This window comes from Erpetoichthys calabaricus, chromosome 2 (assembly GCF_900747795.2).
Source record: "Erpetoichthys calabaricus chromosome 2, fErpCal1.3, whole genome shotgun sequence".
Classification (NCBI taxonomy): Eukaryota; Metazoa; Chordata; class Cladistia; order Polypteriformes; family Polypteridae; genus Erpetoichthys; species Erpetoichthys calabaricus.
The window spans coordinates 326,436,637-326,454,867 of NC_041395.2; the positions used below are offsets into that span (position 1 = coordinate 326,436,637).

The 18,231-nt window shown below is 37.6% G+C and overlaps 1 protein-coding gene across 1 annotated transcript in view; it reads left to right on the top strand.

The window, feature by feature from the left end:
- Window positions 1–18,231, top strand: part of LOC114647323 (rab11 family-interacting protein 2) — a 156,803-nt gene that overhangs the window by 112,859 nt on the left and 25,713 nt on the right. The gene's annotated exons all lie outside the window — the stretch shown is intronic.

Sequence of the window (18,231 nt, forward strand, 5' to 3'; positions counted from 1 at the left end):
GAGTGATGTACAAGAGTGGAGGAAGATGCACACAGGTAGATTACATCCTATGCAGAAGAGTCAGCCTGAAGGAGATTAGAGACTGCAAAGTGGTGGCAGGGGAAAGTGTGGTTAAGCAGCATAGGATGGTGAACTGTAGGGTGATGTTGGAGATCAAGAAGAAGAGTAGTGTGAGGGCAGAGCCAAGGACCAAATAAGGACGTTGAAAAAAGAAGACTGTAAGGTTGAGTTCAGGAAGGATATAAGACAGGCACTAGCTGGTAGTAAAGAGCTACCAGATAGCTGGGCAACTACAGCAGAAGTGGTTAGTGAGACAGCTAGAAGGGTGTTTGGTGTGACATCTGGACAGAGGGAGGAGGAATAGGAAACCTGGTGGTGGAATGGAGAAGTACAGGAGAGTATACAGAGGAAGAGGATGGCAAAGAAGAAGTGGGATGGTCAGAGAGATACAGAAAGTAGACAGGAGTAGAAGAAGATAAGGCATAAGGTGGAGAGAGAGCTGGTGAAGGCTAAAGAAAAGGTATATGATGAGTTGTATGAGAGGTTGGACATTATGGAGGGAGGGAGAAAAGGACCTGTACCGATTAGCCAGACAGAGGAACCGACCTGGGAAAGATGTGCAGCAGGTTAGGGTGATAAAGGATAAAGATGGATACATATTCACAAGTGAGGAAGGTGTGTTGAGAAGATGGAAAGAGTACTTTAAGAGGCTGATGAATGAAGAAAATGAGAGAGAAAAGGTTGGATGATGTGGAGATAATGAATCAAGAAGTGCAACGGATTAGCAAGGAGGAAGTAAAGACAACTATGAAGAGAATGAAAAATGGAAAGACCGTTGCTCCAGATGACATAGCTATGGAACCATAGAGGTGTTTAGAAGGTTTTGACCAGATTGTTTAATGCAATCTTGGAAAGTGAGAGGATGCCTGAACAGCAGAGAAGAAACGTACTGGCACCGATTTTTAAGGATAAGGAGGATGTGCAGAACTGTAGTAACTATAGTGGGATAAAATTAATGAGAAACGGCATGAAGTTTTGGGAAAGAGCAGTGGAAGCTAGGTTAAGAAGGGAGGTGATGATTAGTGAGCAGCATTATGGTTTCATGCTGGGAAAGAACACCACAGATGCTATGTTTTCTGTGAGGGTGTTGATGGAGAAGTATAGAGAAGGCCACAAGGAGTTACATTGTGTCTTTGAGGATTTAGAGAAAGCATATGACAGGGTCTCTAGAGAGTAGTTATGGTATTGTATAAGGAAGTTGGGAGTGGCAGAGAAGTATGTAAGAGTTATACCGGACATGTATGAGGGAAGTGAGACACTGGTGAGCTCTGTGGCAGGAGTGATGGATGCATTTAGCGTGGAGGTGGGATTACATCAGGGATTGGCCCTGAACCCTTTCTTATTTGCAATGGTGGTGGACAGGTTGACAGACGAGATTAGACAGGAGTCCACTTGGACTATGATGTTTGTGGATGACTTTGTGATCTGTAGCAAGAGAAGGGTGCAGGTTGAGGAGACCCTGGCGAGGTGGAGATGTGCTCTAGAGAGGAGAGGAATAAAGGTCAGTAGGAACAAGACAGAATACGTGTATGAATGAGAGGAGGATCAGAGGAATGGTAAGGATGCAGGGAGTTGAGTTGGCAAAGGTGGATGAGTTTAAATAATTAGGATCAACAGTACTAAGTAATGGGGATTATGGAAAAGAGGTGAAAAAGAGAGTGCAAGCAGTGAAGAGTAGGTGGAGAAGAGTGTCAGGAGTGATTTGTGACAGACAGATACCAGCAAGAGTGAAAAGGAAGGTCTATAAGACGGTAGTGAGACCAGCTATGTTGTATTGGTTGGAAACAGTGGCACTGACTAAGAAACAGGAGACAGAGCTGGAGGTGCAAGAGTTAAAGATGTTATTTACTTTGGGTGTTATGAGGATAGACAGGATTAGGAACGAATAGTTCATGTTGGACGGTTAAGAGACAAAGCCAGAAAGGCGAGATTGCGTTGGTTTGGACGTGTACAAAGGAGAGATGCTGGGTATATTAGGAGAAGGACACTAGGGATGGGGCTGTCAGGCAAGAGGAAAACAGGAAATCCTAATAGGAGGTTTATGAATGTGGTAAGAGAGGATATGCAGTTGGTGAGTATGACATGGCAAGATTCAGAGGTCAGGAAAATATGGAAACAGATGATCTGCTGTGTTGACCCCTAATAGGAACAGTCAAAAAATGAAGAAGAACACAGAAGCTAATCTTTGGCCAGTGATAATTCAGCACTGTAGAACACCTGTTGTATGTTCAGGCTAAAAATTCTGTAATCATCCCTCAGCCCAATTTATTTAATCATTTTTGCTAAAAGCACAATTGTTCACTTGATAGCATAGTTTAATGAGAGAAGAATGTATAGATGAATTTGGTTTCATGTCAGACTTACCAAAAGATAACCAAACTGAAAAGTAAGCTCATGTTTAAATTTACAATGTTGATAAAATGCATAATTTTTTTTTCTCCAAGTGATGTGCTTTCTCCTTTCTTTATAATGTGATAAGATAGCATTGCATCATAAAAATAGCTTATTAACTGTTGCCCATAGGCTTAATATCAAGTTTACATTTTGAAATAACTTTCTGAAGAGAAAACTACGTTAAAGCTGTTTTATTAGTGTATGGTCTGAAGCAACACAGACTGTTGTTTGTTTTGCTTTTACTGCTGTCTGATGCACTGTTCGCATAATCTGTTTTATTTGAAGGATCATTTAAGAGTGGGAATGTTATAATATAAGAGAGATGACTGGATTATAGCAGTGTACACAGATTATTTTATTTTAATTTAAACTGACAATGGTTATTGGCCAGTGGTTTGATGGAACCTCTGTTTCATTTACAAGGTTCTGACATTTTGCCATTCACTTGTTGCTTCATTGATAGAAATTGCTGTTGTGGTTAACAAGCAGCTTTGCAAAGTGCTGAAAATAATTGCTTATTTTTAAATTTTTATGCCCAGTCTGCATTTCCCAGTGATATAGTAATGACCATGGTGTTACTGATGCATTTTGGACTACACTTGCCTTTTTTGTAGGGTGCACTCATTAAAGCAATCAAAGACTCATTAGTGTAAAAATGAAATGTGTAGTGGTCCCAAAAAAGAGAGCAACCATGCATTTAAAAAGGGGTTTTGTTTGGGATAATCAAGTTTTGTTTATATTGTGATATGTGGCCAGCCTTTCATCCCAATACCCCCAGGCCGCCAGGTGGAGCCCTTCCTGCAGCATGGAGGTGCCCCGAATGCCAGCAGGGAATACTGGACAATGTAGTTTTTATTCCCAGCCCTGTTGGATACCTTGGGGCCCGCTAGAGGACACTGCAGGGGGGCACAGAGACTATTTGTCTTACAACCAGGAAGTATGTCAGAGTCATGTGGACAAAGGGAACGATGTGCTTCCTGGGTTCAGAAAAGAAGGATTTTTATCTGACCCGGAAGTGTTCCAGGTCACATGGACAGAGAGGGTGAAACGCTTCCGGGTCAAGGACTATAAAAAGGACAGTGAAACACCAGAGCGTTGAGCTGAGCTGGGTGGAAGGGTGGCAACGCGTCTAGGAGTGGAGGATTGTGATTATTATATTATTGATTATTGATTTATGAGTATTGTGGAGTGGAGGGTGCTTTGTGCACTGTTTATTGTTCAAATAAATTATATTTGGACTTTTACCTGGTGTCTGAAGAGTGGTCAGAGGGTTCAAGGGGTCGAAAGGACCTCAAACTGTCACAATATATATATATATATATATATATATATATATATATATATATATATATATAATATATACACAATATAAATCTCAGCACCCTGAGATCACAACAGAAGACTCCCAGATTGCAAGCCTTGAAACCCTTGTGACAGGTTGGCAAGGTTCTTCCATGCTCCTGTAAACAGAAAGATATGATTCAATTACAGTATTATTAGAGAATTAGCAACTGAAAAGATGTGTAGGTGTCCTAATGGTGTTTTTAAATATATAAATGTTGTCGATAAACTGCAATTCATACCTTGCCCTTTGTGCCTGATTTATCCTAATATTGCTTACAATAATGCCTAACACTTGCAATTTCTAATTCAGGTTCAAGTTAGCTATTGTTCAATAAAGATGTGGCCCTAAAGTGCAAACTGAAATATGTAAAAGCAAATAATATAAGTACAAATAACACATAGACAAATTGGAAAGAAAAAAAAAAGTTCAAAGAGAAGCACACAAACAAATTCTTTAACAAAACAGTAAAAGGAGATCGTGTCATAGAGAAACTGTAAGCTTTTTAATTGTGGAGAAAGTGAGAAGCAGTAAGATTAAATCATATTTGAGTGCTTTTTGCTTTTTCCCCTTCATATTTTATTCTCCCATAGTATTTACACTAGTATTATTGCATCCCCCCCCCCCCCCCCCAATATTGAATCAAATAATTTAGACCCTTGAAATTTGTGAGCAGTGGCCCAAAATTTCAAGATTAATCATTGCACAAGTCCTGTTCTTTTTTTCTGATGCTACAGGACTCCTGAATTTAAGAGAATCATTGATGTGGTTACCTGAAACATCCATTTTCTTAACCTTTGCCATGGAACCAAAATCTTCACCAAGAGTATTGAGCAAATCATTTCAGATCAATTTAAAGTCACTTACTTAACTCTGCCTTTTGCGTGTTGACACAACCTGGTGTAAACCCAGAAAGATTTAAAAACTATGTGTGGATATTGAGTAGGCTAAGTATCTTATTCAGGCCTCTATCCTGCAAGCCAGCATTTCTAATCTTTGCACTGCTGTCCTTCACGTTTACTAAAATATAGCTTTAATGTTCAAGCATTATCACTTTCTATAGGAATTAAAAATGGACGTGATCATATTCATGGTTAGTTTTCTAAGAACAGAGAAGATGTTCTGGGTAATGGTCTTGCCATAATGGTGTGTCCTCTTTTGGTTTTTAAAATGAAAATAAGTATATCTGTCTCTATTTATGTAAACTGCAAAGGTTTATACCTCATACCTCTGGACTTTCTCTTGTGCTGCTCTGTCATTTTTGTAACATGGTGTCCAAAAAAACACAGTAATTTATATTAGGCCTAACATATGCATTTTATAGTTTGAGCATATTTTTTCTTGACTCATACTCAACACATCAGGGCGATGTAACCTAACACTCTGCTAGTCTTCTAAATAACTTCTGTACCCTGTCTTGATGTAGATAATGACAAACTCACTACAATGTCCAGACCCTTCAAATAAGGTGCAATTTCATGTTACAGACCATTCATTGTATATTCAAATCTAACACTTTTTACATTCTTTGAGGTGGCTTGCACTATTTCAGATTTTATTTTATACATGAATTAAAAATTGACATTTTGCAACAGTTTCCTTTGTCTTTCTTTACGCTTTTATATTGCAAAGTAAAAGTCAATTTTTCAGTGTCCTTTGATTAAAGTTTTAACTTAAGTTCAGGTCATCCACCTGAAGATAAGCATTTTTGGGCCCAGCCAGTACTTGAATAGGAGACCACCTAGGAAAAGCTTGGGTTGTTGCTGGAAGTGGTGTTGGTAATGCCAGCAGGGGGTGCTTACCCTGTGGTCTAAATGTGGATCCCAATGCAGTGATGACAACACTGTGCTGTAAAAATGGTGCTGTCTTTCGCATAAGACATAAAATAGAGGTCCTGACTCTCTGTGGTCATAAAAGATCGCTGGGCATCCTTCGTTAAGAGCAGGCTGTATCCTGATGGGCTCCCCACTCACTATGTTAAGCACTTTGAGTAGTGAGAAAAGTGCTATATAAATTCATCCATCCATTATCCAACCCGCTATATCCAAACTACAGGGTTACGGGGTCTGCTGGAGCCAGTGCTATATAAATGAAAATTATTATTCTTATTTATATTATTCTCTATGTTACACTTTACATGCACTTTACATTAAATTTCATCTGCTATAAATCTGCACTAACCTGTTTGCTGTCAAGGTCCCTCTATGATAATCTGGCTGATTTTACATTATCTGCCTTTCTGCCTAGTTTGGTATTGTTTTTTTTTAATCTAACCAGAATCATTTATATATCTCTCTATTATAAAAAAAAATCTTGGGACGAGACAAGAATTTTTTTCCTGCGACGAGACGTGATCTTTTGAAGAGAGACACTTTCACGTCCTGCAAGACGGTCAGGTCACATCATACTTACAACCTTTGGAAGCAAGTCCTGTGAGATGGTGACTCATGCCCTACTTACAACCATTTTCAAACAAGACCACGGTCATCTAACCTCTCAGTTGCTGGGATGCTTTTAGTAGACACACTTCCTGTGCTCTCAGCTCTTAAAAATTTTAGACGTTCTAGATGACACGTCAACGACTAAGCGAAGAAGAAAGAGCAGCGCGTCAAAAAGAGACCCAAAAGCGTTGGAGAAAAAAGAATGCAAAAAAGAAAGACAAACTAGAACGTCGTAAGAAATTCAAAAAAACGTTGTTGCGATACACATGCAGAGCAGGTTAGAGATAATGGAAGTAGGAAAATTCAAACTACTCAAAAAATGATAGTAAAGATCACATTAGCGCAAACAAACGGAAAATATCGGAACAGGAAAAAGAGATTGAAAAGTGTGTGAGGATGTCTGGGGGAGAAGAGAGACAAGGCAATGACACAAAAGGACAGGTGCTGTATAGGCTTTTAAACAGCCAGCAGCTGATCGAGCAAAAAGGAGGTTAAAAAAAAAAAAAAACAACAATTTGTTTCTCATTGGTATCACCGTTTAAGAGGGGTATCGGAAGAGCGACCGTGTCTCCGGTGGGGTGCGTTCAGCCCCTCTATTCACAATAATACGTAGCACTGGCGGGGGTGGGAGGGGTTGGCAAGCGAAGCGAGCAGGGGGCAAAGCCCCCTAGTGTGTATATAATAAAAAGAATAGTAGCCCCAGTGCTAATCCCTCCTTGGACAATAACCTTTTTTTTCCCCTAGTGTTTATAAATAAACAATTAATATCATATACATCTCTCTGGTTCATATGTTCATATGTTGTTTCCTTATGAAATTCCAGCAAACTAGTGAAACACAATCTCGCCTTTCTGAACCCATGTTGACTCTTTACCAAATAGACATGTTATTGAATTGTGCTTCTTGATCTTTAATAAGTCCTTCCATTAATGTACTTGTGATGCATGTTAAGCTTACTGGACTATATTTGCTTATATCAGTATATGTATTTTAAGTAGCACTGCTCCCGCTACATTTTCTTTGTCACTTAGTACCTCCTTTGTAATCTATTGAGGTGTAGGAAGGAGTTATCAGATTTTTCGTATATACTGTATAAATTAAAGAAGAAGACATGTAAACATCTGCAAAACGTGAAAACTTCAGAATTATATCATAGACATTACAGCATAGGATTTGGTGTATTCTTCCATAGTTATTTGTTGTTATTTTTCCTTATGTTTTACATACTACAGACACTTTAGCCATTATTTCCAAGTAAACATAACCAGGGTAAGGAATCTTCTTCATTAAAGCTCCTACTAAATGTGCCACACCAGTCAGCTCCAAAATCTTATCTCTTAATTATGGAAGTCAGCATAAGCTGCACCTTGGTCTGCTCAGTCTTTTTATACCTTAAGTATAGGTATAAATATATTTTAAATATGTTGCTGTTGTTGTTAAGTGCCATCAAGTTGATTCTGACTCATAGTGACTCTATGTACAAGATTCACTATGAATCTTAAATATAGAGATCTTTTGATTTGTTAATTATCTCAATGGCCAACACCCTGTGCAAAAGAAATTGCATTCAATACAATTTATTTACACAAGTGTCTTCTATATTTTGTAAGTTATCTTTTCTAAGTTGATTTTTTTTTATTGTGGGTGTTGGTTTGTAAATTCTAAGGAGTTTGTATCACCTATTAATTGTTTTTAACTATGTTATGTCAAGATTAGAGTCAGGTCCTTCAGCAGTGATGTACTACAAATTTGTGTTATGGGGTTTGTTAAAATAAATTGAATGAATATTTTCAGGTCAGAAATGGCGAGGAGCTGCTTAAATCACAGATGAGCAGGTTGAAAAGGTTCGCTCTTAATATGAGCCGTCAAGTGCTGTTGTTTTTTTTTTTTTTTATATCACTGGCTTTATTTATACCAGTTTTCATCTATATTTCAGAGGTAAAAATTATTAAATCCAAAGCTAACATTTTTCCCCTCATAATTAATCTTTATGTATCTCACAGATGGTATAGCACATTGCTTTTTATAACCTTAACAATATAATACCTCTAACAGAAATGAGTACATGCAGGTGAAATGGCCAGTTCTTGGACAGACATCATACTTATGCTCCCTAATCACTAATCCTTTTATCTACCTATTTTATGTTTAATGTATTTTTCTGTTGTGAGTTATTTTGAGTATTAGTACTTCCACATCTCTCTTTGTCAGCAGTGATTCAGTTATGTTGGCTGAGGTTTGATATCAGCAAAGCCTTTTGAAAATGCATTGGATTGATAAGTGGTTTAATAAAAATCGGTTTGTACAATTGTAGAAGAAATTGCTTGGCGACGATATTAACTAGAAGGTTGTTGTGCTTAAATGTGTCCAACCTGTTACAGATTTATCAATCTCTAAAATTTTCCTGCTTGTTACAGTTTGCTAAATTCAGGCATCAACATATACTTGAGTCTCTCCTCTGCTCTTTTTCTGTTTAATCCCAAATTATTACACTGAAGGCTTAGATTAATATTGGACACATAAGCTACTTTTGTGTGCACAAATACAAGTAGCTCTGTTTTGACGCCTTTCAGTGAAAATGTCCCCAACAAGATAACAGGTTTCCAAAATGTATAGTTAAGCATTTTACTTCTTTAAGTGGTTCTCAATAATAATTCAATTAATTTGAGTATAGGTTCTAACAAATAAAATCTCATTCAGCCACTGTAAAAGCATAATTTGATTATAGTTGCATAATCACAGATTTTGTTAAATAAACAGTAATATAGATTTTTTGGCTAAAATATAATCATTGCTTTGTTGACATAGGTTTCAGTTAGTAAAAGTACTATACGACCAGTTGACAGTGTTGCGAAGATAAAGAAAACTCCAGTTTGTAGCATTCTTTGGCAAAATAATCTTTTTCTGGCCTGTGGTCTTTTGGAACAACCATAATAGCTCTTCTTCCGCCTTACGCCAACTGTCTATCCACACCCTTCTGGATACAATTTTTAATAATGCACCACATCCTAAAATTAATTTGGTGTAACATCATACAATGTAACTATTAATGCATAATGATTTAATTCATGGCTATGCTGTGCATAATGTATCATTCTGTGGTCAAGAATACTTTAGTAGGTTGGTCAAAATGGCAATGGTAATGAGTGCCATAGCATGATACTGAGAATATATCGAGAAAAAAGCTCAATACCAGTTGATAGTATTTGGTAAAGTTTTATTTTTAGAAAAATATTTTATAGTAATAGTTGGACTGGAGAACATCCTTATGCTCTAATAAGAATACAGTAAATTAAAGCGTTACATCTTTAGCGTGGAATGAAATATACTGATCAATGGGGCTTCTGCCTTAGACTAGCAGGTAGGTCATTATGTAGTTTGATGGCCCTTTAGCTAAAGACTCTACCTATTTTTATCTTTGTAACTTTCGTAAGACTTGCATCTTATGATCATAATGCACATCATGAAATGTATACATTGATAAAGTTCTCTTAAGACTTTGGGACTTTGAAATCATCCCTAAACATAACCAGGAACCAACAAAGGCTTGATATGAAATGATATGATCGTACACAATCTAGAAACTTCAATAGTCTGTTAAAATTCTTTACAGTAGTTAATTATTCTTAATTTAAGTGGGTGAATCCTGCAACGGGAGGAGAGATCTCAATTTTTCTATGTTTCTTGGAGAGTGGAGTAATGTGAGTACTAAATGATAGATTTGTGTACATTTTGTGATAATTTTAGCAAACTAAGTCACAAGAACATGTTGCAAGTCAATTTGAAGATGAACACTATAGAAAAGAAAAATACACACTTGCGCAATGTGTATCAGCTGTTTCTGGTTAGCTCTTTATCATTAAACAGCTAAACTGCTTAAGATAAAAACCAAAGCACTGAACATCCCACTAAGTATTTGCAGAATACAGCAGCAGATACAGAAGTCATTCAGCTTACAAATTAAAGATCTTAATCATAGACGGGATGAAGATCTCAGTTGATCATTAACCCCTGTATCCTTCAGTATTTGGTCTGCAGCAATTCCACAAACTAATATTTTGTTTTTGCTGTATTTAACTGCTGTGTTTTAACTCATTGTAGCAGTTTATAAAAGACACAGGAGGAGAATGATTGATGAATGTAAGAGTGTTGCCTTTAAGTAAAAGTTAATATTGTTTTTGCAAATAAAATGTCTGGAAGGTAGAATATGAAGTTGAAACAGTAATGATTCTCATACATTTGAGGGATGCAATGTTTACTTTCTGAACTTAATGTTGGCAGTGCTTTTGTCACGTTTGTACATATTGAAACGCTGAGGTGTCACCCACTGCACTCGGGTCCCAATCCAGGTGGTTCGTCATGTGGTGGGTGCAGCAACACGCAATCAGCGCATATTGAAATTAAACTGATAAATATCAACTATGGATGAAAATCACATTTTATAGTCAATAGTTAACTTCCTTTGATAACTTTTAAAAAAAAAGGCACCTTGTAGAAACAGAAAATAATGCATAGGATAATTTTTCCAGGAAAGATGTTATTATACATTATGCGTATCAGAGTTGGATTTATCATTAAGTGACAAGGTCCCACCAACTCCCTCTTTACATTATAAAGATAATTTTTGTTTAAGAATAAGACCATACTCATAAGCTTATCCATCCATCCATTATCCAACCCACTACATCCTAACTACAGGGTCACGAGGGTCTGCTGGAGCCAATCCCAGCCAACACACGGCACAAGGCAGGAAACAAACTCCGGGCAGGGCGCCACACACACACACACACACCCACACCATGCACACACTAGGGACAATTTAGAATCATCAATGCACCTAACCTGCATGTCTTTGGACTGTGGGAGGAAACCAGAGTACCAGGAGGAAAACCACGCAGACACGGGGAGAACATGCAAACTCCACGCAGGGAGGACCCAGGAAGTGAACCCAGCTCTCCTAACTGCGAGGCAGCAGCGCTACCCACTGCGCCACTGTGTTGCCCCTCATAAGCTCTACAGTCGAAAATCTGTCAGAAAAACCAAGAACAACTGCTTTGATATAACTGATGTGCCAAGTGTTTTCAGGTACCCTCTCACCGCTTCTGATGTGCATGTTAAGTCAGCCATTTACTGTGAGTGTGTAAGTGAAATAGGAGTTTTCAGCTGCTTCATCTCATTTGTAAAATGTTTCTCATACAGTTGGTGACAGTGCCCTTAGATAGATTGTAGAGCAAGATAATTGACCAGCTAAAGATTTTTCCACCGGCCATGTTGATTGGCAACATGTCTTGTTCTACCCATAAACTTGCATTCTGTATCATTTCTTCTGAATAATGTCTGGTGTCAGGTTGGGTGCCTGCAAACAAAGCACATGCATCGGGTGATTTATTTAGTTTGGGTTTGGGTTCTCTCCAATATTTTAAAAAAGAGGATTGGCTCTGGATAAAAACATTTTGATCCAATAGCAATTTGTTTGTCTCTACAATGCATTGTTTTCACTCTGTTTCTAATTTGTAACAATCAAAAATAATCAAAAATATGGCAAGTGAGCTGGAGTTGTATATAGCAAACCATAATTGTGAAATTCGAGCAATAACGGAAACTTGGCTAAAAAACAAAAATAGGGATGAGTATAACAGAGCGATACACATTTGTGAGGAAGCATAGAGAGAATCAAAAAGGAGGTGGGGTTGCTGTTTGTGTCAAACAGAATTTAATTGCAAGTCCTCTTCAGTTGGGCGATGAGCCCCGTCTTCGTGAGGACATATGTGGCTTCACCTAGAAAGCATTAAGGAAACAGGCCTTATTTTAGGAGTGTGTTATAGACCACCTAATGCAGACAGTAATTTTAACACACATCTTTTTAGTAATATTAAAAAGGCAAGTTTACAGGGGGATTTTATAGTCATGGGGGACTTTAACTATCTGAATATTAACTGGGATAACTTTGCAAATGGAGGAGCACAAGAGCAGGTGTTTTTAGAGGTAATCAGTGACTGTTTTTTAACTCTGTCTGGATTTAGTATTTTGTAATAATCAGGATAGAGCTGAAGGTGTAGAGGGGATTGAACCACTAGGGCCACGTGACCATAATATAATACAGTTATCAGTGTTTTGTAAGAGTGTGGATGTAAAGACTAAAATTGTTAAGGTTAACTTTGGTAGGGAAAGTTTTGAGCAGATGCAGAAAAGTCTGAGGATAGCCTAGGATAAGGTATTAAGTGTAGAGACAGTCGAGGAGTAGTGGAACAGGTTTAAGAAAGTTTTACATGTAATGCAGGACAGGTACATACCTAAATTTGGAATTAATAGGAAATTAAAAAAAGATCAGCAGTGGGTTAATAAAGTATTTAAAAAGAAGCTGCAAAGGAAGAAACAGCTGTATAAGGTGTATAAGACTGATAACTCCAAAATGAATTGAAGGGTATATGAGAACCTGAGGGGAAACCATTAAGAAGGATATTAGGTAGGCTAAAAGACAGTTGGAGAGGAATATAGTAGATTAGGCTAAAGATGATTGTTTCAATATTTTGGTAGTAAAGGAAGAGTCAAGGATGAGGTGAAGTGCGTCAGAAACAAGGGAATTTAAAAGATACAGTCAGTGAAATAGTGGATGCTCTAAACTTGCATTTTTCTGAGGTCTTCACAAGTGAAGAAGTGAATAACCTCCCAGCGGTAAATGGGACAACTAATGAGGTTCTGAAGGATTTGGAAATTGTAGAAGGAGAAGTACTGCTGAGATTAAATAGGCTGAAATCAAACAAATAACCAGGACCAGATAATATTTACCCTTGAGTTCTTAAGGAGGTTGGCGAGTACAGATAAAAACCCTTGACACGTATTTTTAGGAAGTCACTGCACACTGGGGAAATTCTGAAGGACTGGAAAATGTCAAATACTATCCCATTATATAAAAGAGATGGCCAGGCAGATCCAAGCAACTATAGGCCAGTAAGCTTAATGTGCATCACAGGTAAGTTAATGGAAGGAATTATTAAGGATAAGATTAAGTAGCACATGGCAAGTACAAGAGTTTTTCTGAACAGTCAGTATGGGTTCAGAAGAGGAAGGTCATGTTTTACTAACATGCTGGAATTCTATGAATATCATCAAAGTTGAACAGAAGATATTATTTATCTGGACTTTCAGAAAGCATTTGATAAGGTGCCACATGAGAGGTTGGGTATCAAAGTAAAAGAAGTGGGAGTTCAGGGTGATGTTTTTAGATGGGTGCAGAATTGGCTCAGACACAGGAAGCAGAGGGTGATGGTGTGAGGAACCTCATCAGAATTGGCTGATGTTAAGAATGGTGCTTCACAGGGGTCAGTGGTGGGGCCGCTGCTCTTTTTAATATGTTTAAATAATTGGGATAGGAATATAAGTAACAAGCTGGTTTAGTTTGTAAATGATACCAAGATAGGTGGATTGTCAGACAATTTGAGATCCGTTAAATCATTACTGAACGACTTAGACAGCAAACAGGCTTGGGCAGGTTTGTGGTAGATTAAAGTTAATGTCAGTAAATGTAAAGTATTACACATAAAAAGTAAAAATGTTAGGTTTAAATACACAATGGGATGTCTGAAAATCGAGAGTACACCTTATGTGAAGGAAATAAGAGTTGTAGTGGACTCTATGCTATCAACTCCCAGGCAGTGTTCAGAAGCCATTAAGAAGGCGAACAGAATGTCAGGTTATATAGCTCCTTGACATGTGGAGTACAAGGCCCAGGAGGTACTGCTCAAGCTTTATAACACACTGGTAAAGCCTCATCTGGAGTACTGGGTGCAGTTTTGGTCTCCAGGCTACAAAAAGGACACAGCAGCACTAGAAAAGGTCCAGAGAAGAGCAACTAAGCTGATTCCAGGGCTACAGGGGTACATGAGGAAAGAATAAAAGAACTGAGCCTTTTCAATTTAAGCAAAAGAAGATTAAGAGGAGACCTGACTGAAGTGTTTAAATTTATGAAGGGAATTAATACAGTGGATCAAGACTGTTATTTTAAGATGAGTTCATCAAGAACATGGGGACACAGTTGGAAACTTTAGGGTAAATTTTGCAAAAACAGTTTTTATTTATACAGTGAACCATAGATAATTGGAATGACACTTTGAATGTGCTGCCTGAAATGGGCTGCTAGCCGTTTTTCTGTTCTAACTATGTAGATAGCTGAATGCTTCCTACAAGAAATTCAGTAGATAAAATTTTTCGAGTGGCAAGGGGCCAATTGTTTACCAGGGGGGACCAAATTTTATATAATTTTTATGTTACTTTTACTGCCAATTGTGCATATCTTTTTCTCTCAGACCTGTTGCAGTGTTCTTGTTTGTATGATCTGTGGTTTTCAAACAACGACTTTTTAGTTGGAAGTCCTCATTAATAAAGTGGACAGTCAGACTTATGTAGAGTTCCAGTGTCTGGCTTGACCACAAATCTGTTGTTCCTGCAAAATATTCCAATTTGATAGCATTGATTGAACGTGTGCCTTGCATTTCTCATACAGCTCTGGGATGGCGACATGAGTCAAACAAGTGAATCATCTTTTTTAAAACTTTGTCAACTGTGCTAATTGGTACCATGTCTTTAGTGAGGTGAAATTTTATTGCATCAGTGATTTCTCTCTGTTGTTTAGAACCCCTCTGATACGGTGTAAAACTGGCAAACATGTCCAGAATAGTTTTTTTTACTTTGGATGGCATTCAGATCTGGCTTTGCACTTGTCATACAGAGTTTTGTGGTGCCGGTTTAAGTGATCAGACAAATTAGTCGTGTTGCCTCATGTTGTGGCAACAATTGCAAGGCACTGTTGACAAAGTACCTGTTTTTGGTGTACATCATCCTTTCTATACCCAAAATAATTCCATGCGACTGACATTAGATTTCTTTTTGCAATCATATCTTCCTTTCCAGTGTTTCCATTGTGTATGTGATCGACGACTAGCAGGGCCTGCTTTGTTTATCTGAGAATGATTATGAGTGATGGTTCTCTGTACATGCTCAGCCTGCATGACACTCATTGCCTAGTTCCATGTATCCAAAAACCCATAATCATAGTAAATTGTGGTATATCACACAAATTTGTCTTGTACAAGGTGGTGCATTGCATTAAAAGTTGCATAGTTAGATCTGGACCATCCTATAGATAAGTTGGGAAATGAGAACTGTTGTATCAAGTAGCAAAAATGTTGTAGTATGAACTGTTTTTAATTTGCTTTACTTGACATCACTTGTCCTGATGTAAGTATCTGTATGTGGCTTGCTTTTTACTCTTTCAATTCTGTTCATACATCTAATCCACTAAGCACTTTGTATTTACGTGTCACTTGTTTATGCAAGTTATTCTTGTGAACTGACTTTGCAAAAAATAATAAATAGCATCACACACCCTGTGATTTGACTATTATGCATGCACACATGACAATGCTGAAACGATATATTGTGCAATCCTAGTGTCACCATTAACAGGATACTCTTGTGGAGCTTGCTTCATATTCCCAGCAGTGCAGGTGGCAGTAGCATACTTAGACCAGGGGACAATGGCACATAGCAGGAAAAGAAAGAGCAGAAAAATAGTTATTATCTATAAAACAACAAATAAAACTCCATTTTATAAAAAAACAAATTGGGAGTGGTCTCCCCTAGACTTTCTTGTATACTTAGATATGTGGATGGATATTTGAGGATTAAACCACAAGATGATGATTATATTTTTATATTATGTACATGAAAGAACCATTCACAACAAATCAAATCAATTTAATAATATATTGAACAATTATTATGAAAGTAAAGTTGAATAAATCGGACTCTGCAGCTGTATGAATAAAGAAATAACACTTCCGGTTAGCGGACATAGCATTGATAGAAATCTATATTTTGTACCTAATACTCGTATGCAAAATTTGGTTGACCTAACTGAAAACGTACTCCAGTTATTGTGTTTACACACACACACACAGACATAATTCCAAAAATGTAATTTCTGACTCAGGGAGGTCTAAAACGTTGAGATTCTTTAGAATCTTGAAATCGGATTTTTGGACAATTGCAGTACTTTCCCTACAAGAAACTAAATCGAACTCAGGGAGTTCTAAAACGTCGAGATTCATCAAAATCTCAGAATTGAATTTTTGAACAATTCTAATACTTTCCCTGTGAGAAAGTAAATCGGACTCAGGGAGGTCTAAAACGTCGAGGTTCATCAAAATCATGAGGTCGAATTTTTGGACAATTACAATACTTTCCCTATACTTCTTTTACGAGAAAGTAAAAACTAATTTCCATCTCTCCCCAGTATACAAAAATTCTAGTAGTGGTTGTAATTTCTTAAGCGATCAAATAAAAAGCTAGGTTAAAGACGTTAGTCTTTAGTAGTTAGTTGAAGTGTTCTGCTGTACTGGCCTGGTGTTTAATAATAATAATTGCTTGCCCTTATATAGTTCTTTTCTCACTGCTTAAAGCACTTTGCAAACTCCATGTAGAGAGGACCAGGGACACAAACCCATGGTCTCCTTACCACTGTGCCACGCTGGAATTCTCCAACAGTGAAGTTTTCCAGATGTTTGACATATAGAAACAGAAAACACATTTTTTCTAAAGGATGTAAATCAACTTTTGACTTAAAGTATAAAACGAGAAAGTTAAATAGACTTTCTAATGTGTAGAAGATCTCATTTGACACAGTGGTAAGAGCCAAGGCACAAGCTTTAGAGGAGGTGTTTGAAGACAAAAGAGGGAGAGAAAATTATTTTTAGAATAGCCAAGGCCAGGAACAAGGCTGGAGAGGATTTTAGTCAGATAAAGCAGATGAGCAAGGTGTGATCTTGAGTAAGCATAATAGTATCAAGAATAGATGGAAGAGAGGTACTTTGAAAAGCTGCTGAATAAAGAACATCCAAGGGTGGTATTTGGGGATGGAGTCCCAGATGAAGGGCAAGTACCAGGAATAAGGAGAGTGGAAGCAAAGGGAGCACTTCATGAAATGGAGTAAAAAATGGAAAAGCAACAGGACCGGATGAAATACAAACAGTAGTGTGGAAGAGTTTAGGAAAAGCGGGAGTAGATGTGTTGTGGAATCTAATGCAGAAAATCTATGAACAGGAGGACAGTATTCAGGATTGTGGAGTCTTCTTATAAATTCTGATGTTTTCTTTTTGTTTTGGTGTACCTCAGATATTTTGGCTCCAGAGAGCCAACTTTCTTGTACTGGGCATTTGCATAAATTTGATTTAAACAGTCAGATATACAAAATGTCCAGTGATGTGCATTTTACTATAATACGTTACTCAGTTTGAAGTTTCCGTTCAGCATTTAGTTACATGCATTTTAGGAAACTACAGTATTTTGTTTTATTTTTTTTTTTGCCTCATACCTCTGTTTGTGTGTTATTCGGTCAGTCTTTGGACAAATGATGCTACTCGTTTTTACAGAATGTTGCCAAAGGTTCAACATTTAGAAACTGAACATTAAGTCGAAAAATGTTCAGAAATTGTCAGTTTAATTGTCATCTCTGTGTAATGGCTTTTAAGTTTCAACTTGATGCTCCACTGCACATTTTTTCCCACCGGCTAAACCAAACATCTTTTACAAGTAAAGCTTGTTTGTTTTCAGGAAAGCAAAGCTATATATACTAATGGAAACACAACACAAAAATGTACACTCAGAAGGCACATTAAAGGTAGAGCTTACATTTTCTTCCTAAATGTGTTGTGTGGACTGGTCATGCTGAAGATGCATGCAATCTTTTCACTGTGTTTGCAGGGGATTGTTTTAAATTAACAAGACTACAGTGGGACACTAAGGCTAAGGCTAGAAGGGAGTTGTAATGCCAGGTCTGCTGGTGCCAGGGTAATGTGAAGTTTTTAAAAGTTCTGCTGGGCTGCGGCTTTAATAAATTGTAGTGCCCAGTTATTTCTGGCATCTTTCTTCTTCTTGCTTGCTCACCTTCTTTTGGTTGAGTGCCCATTTAGTCTGATGACTTGCTATCATGCCGAC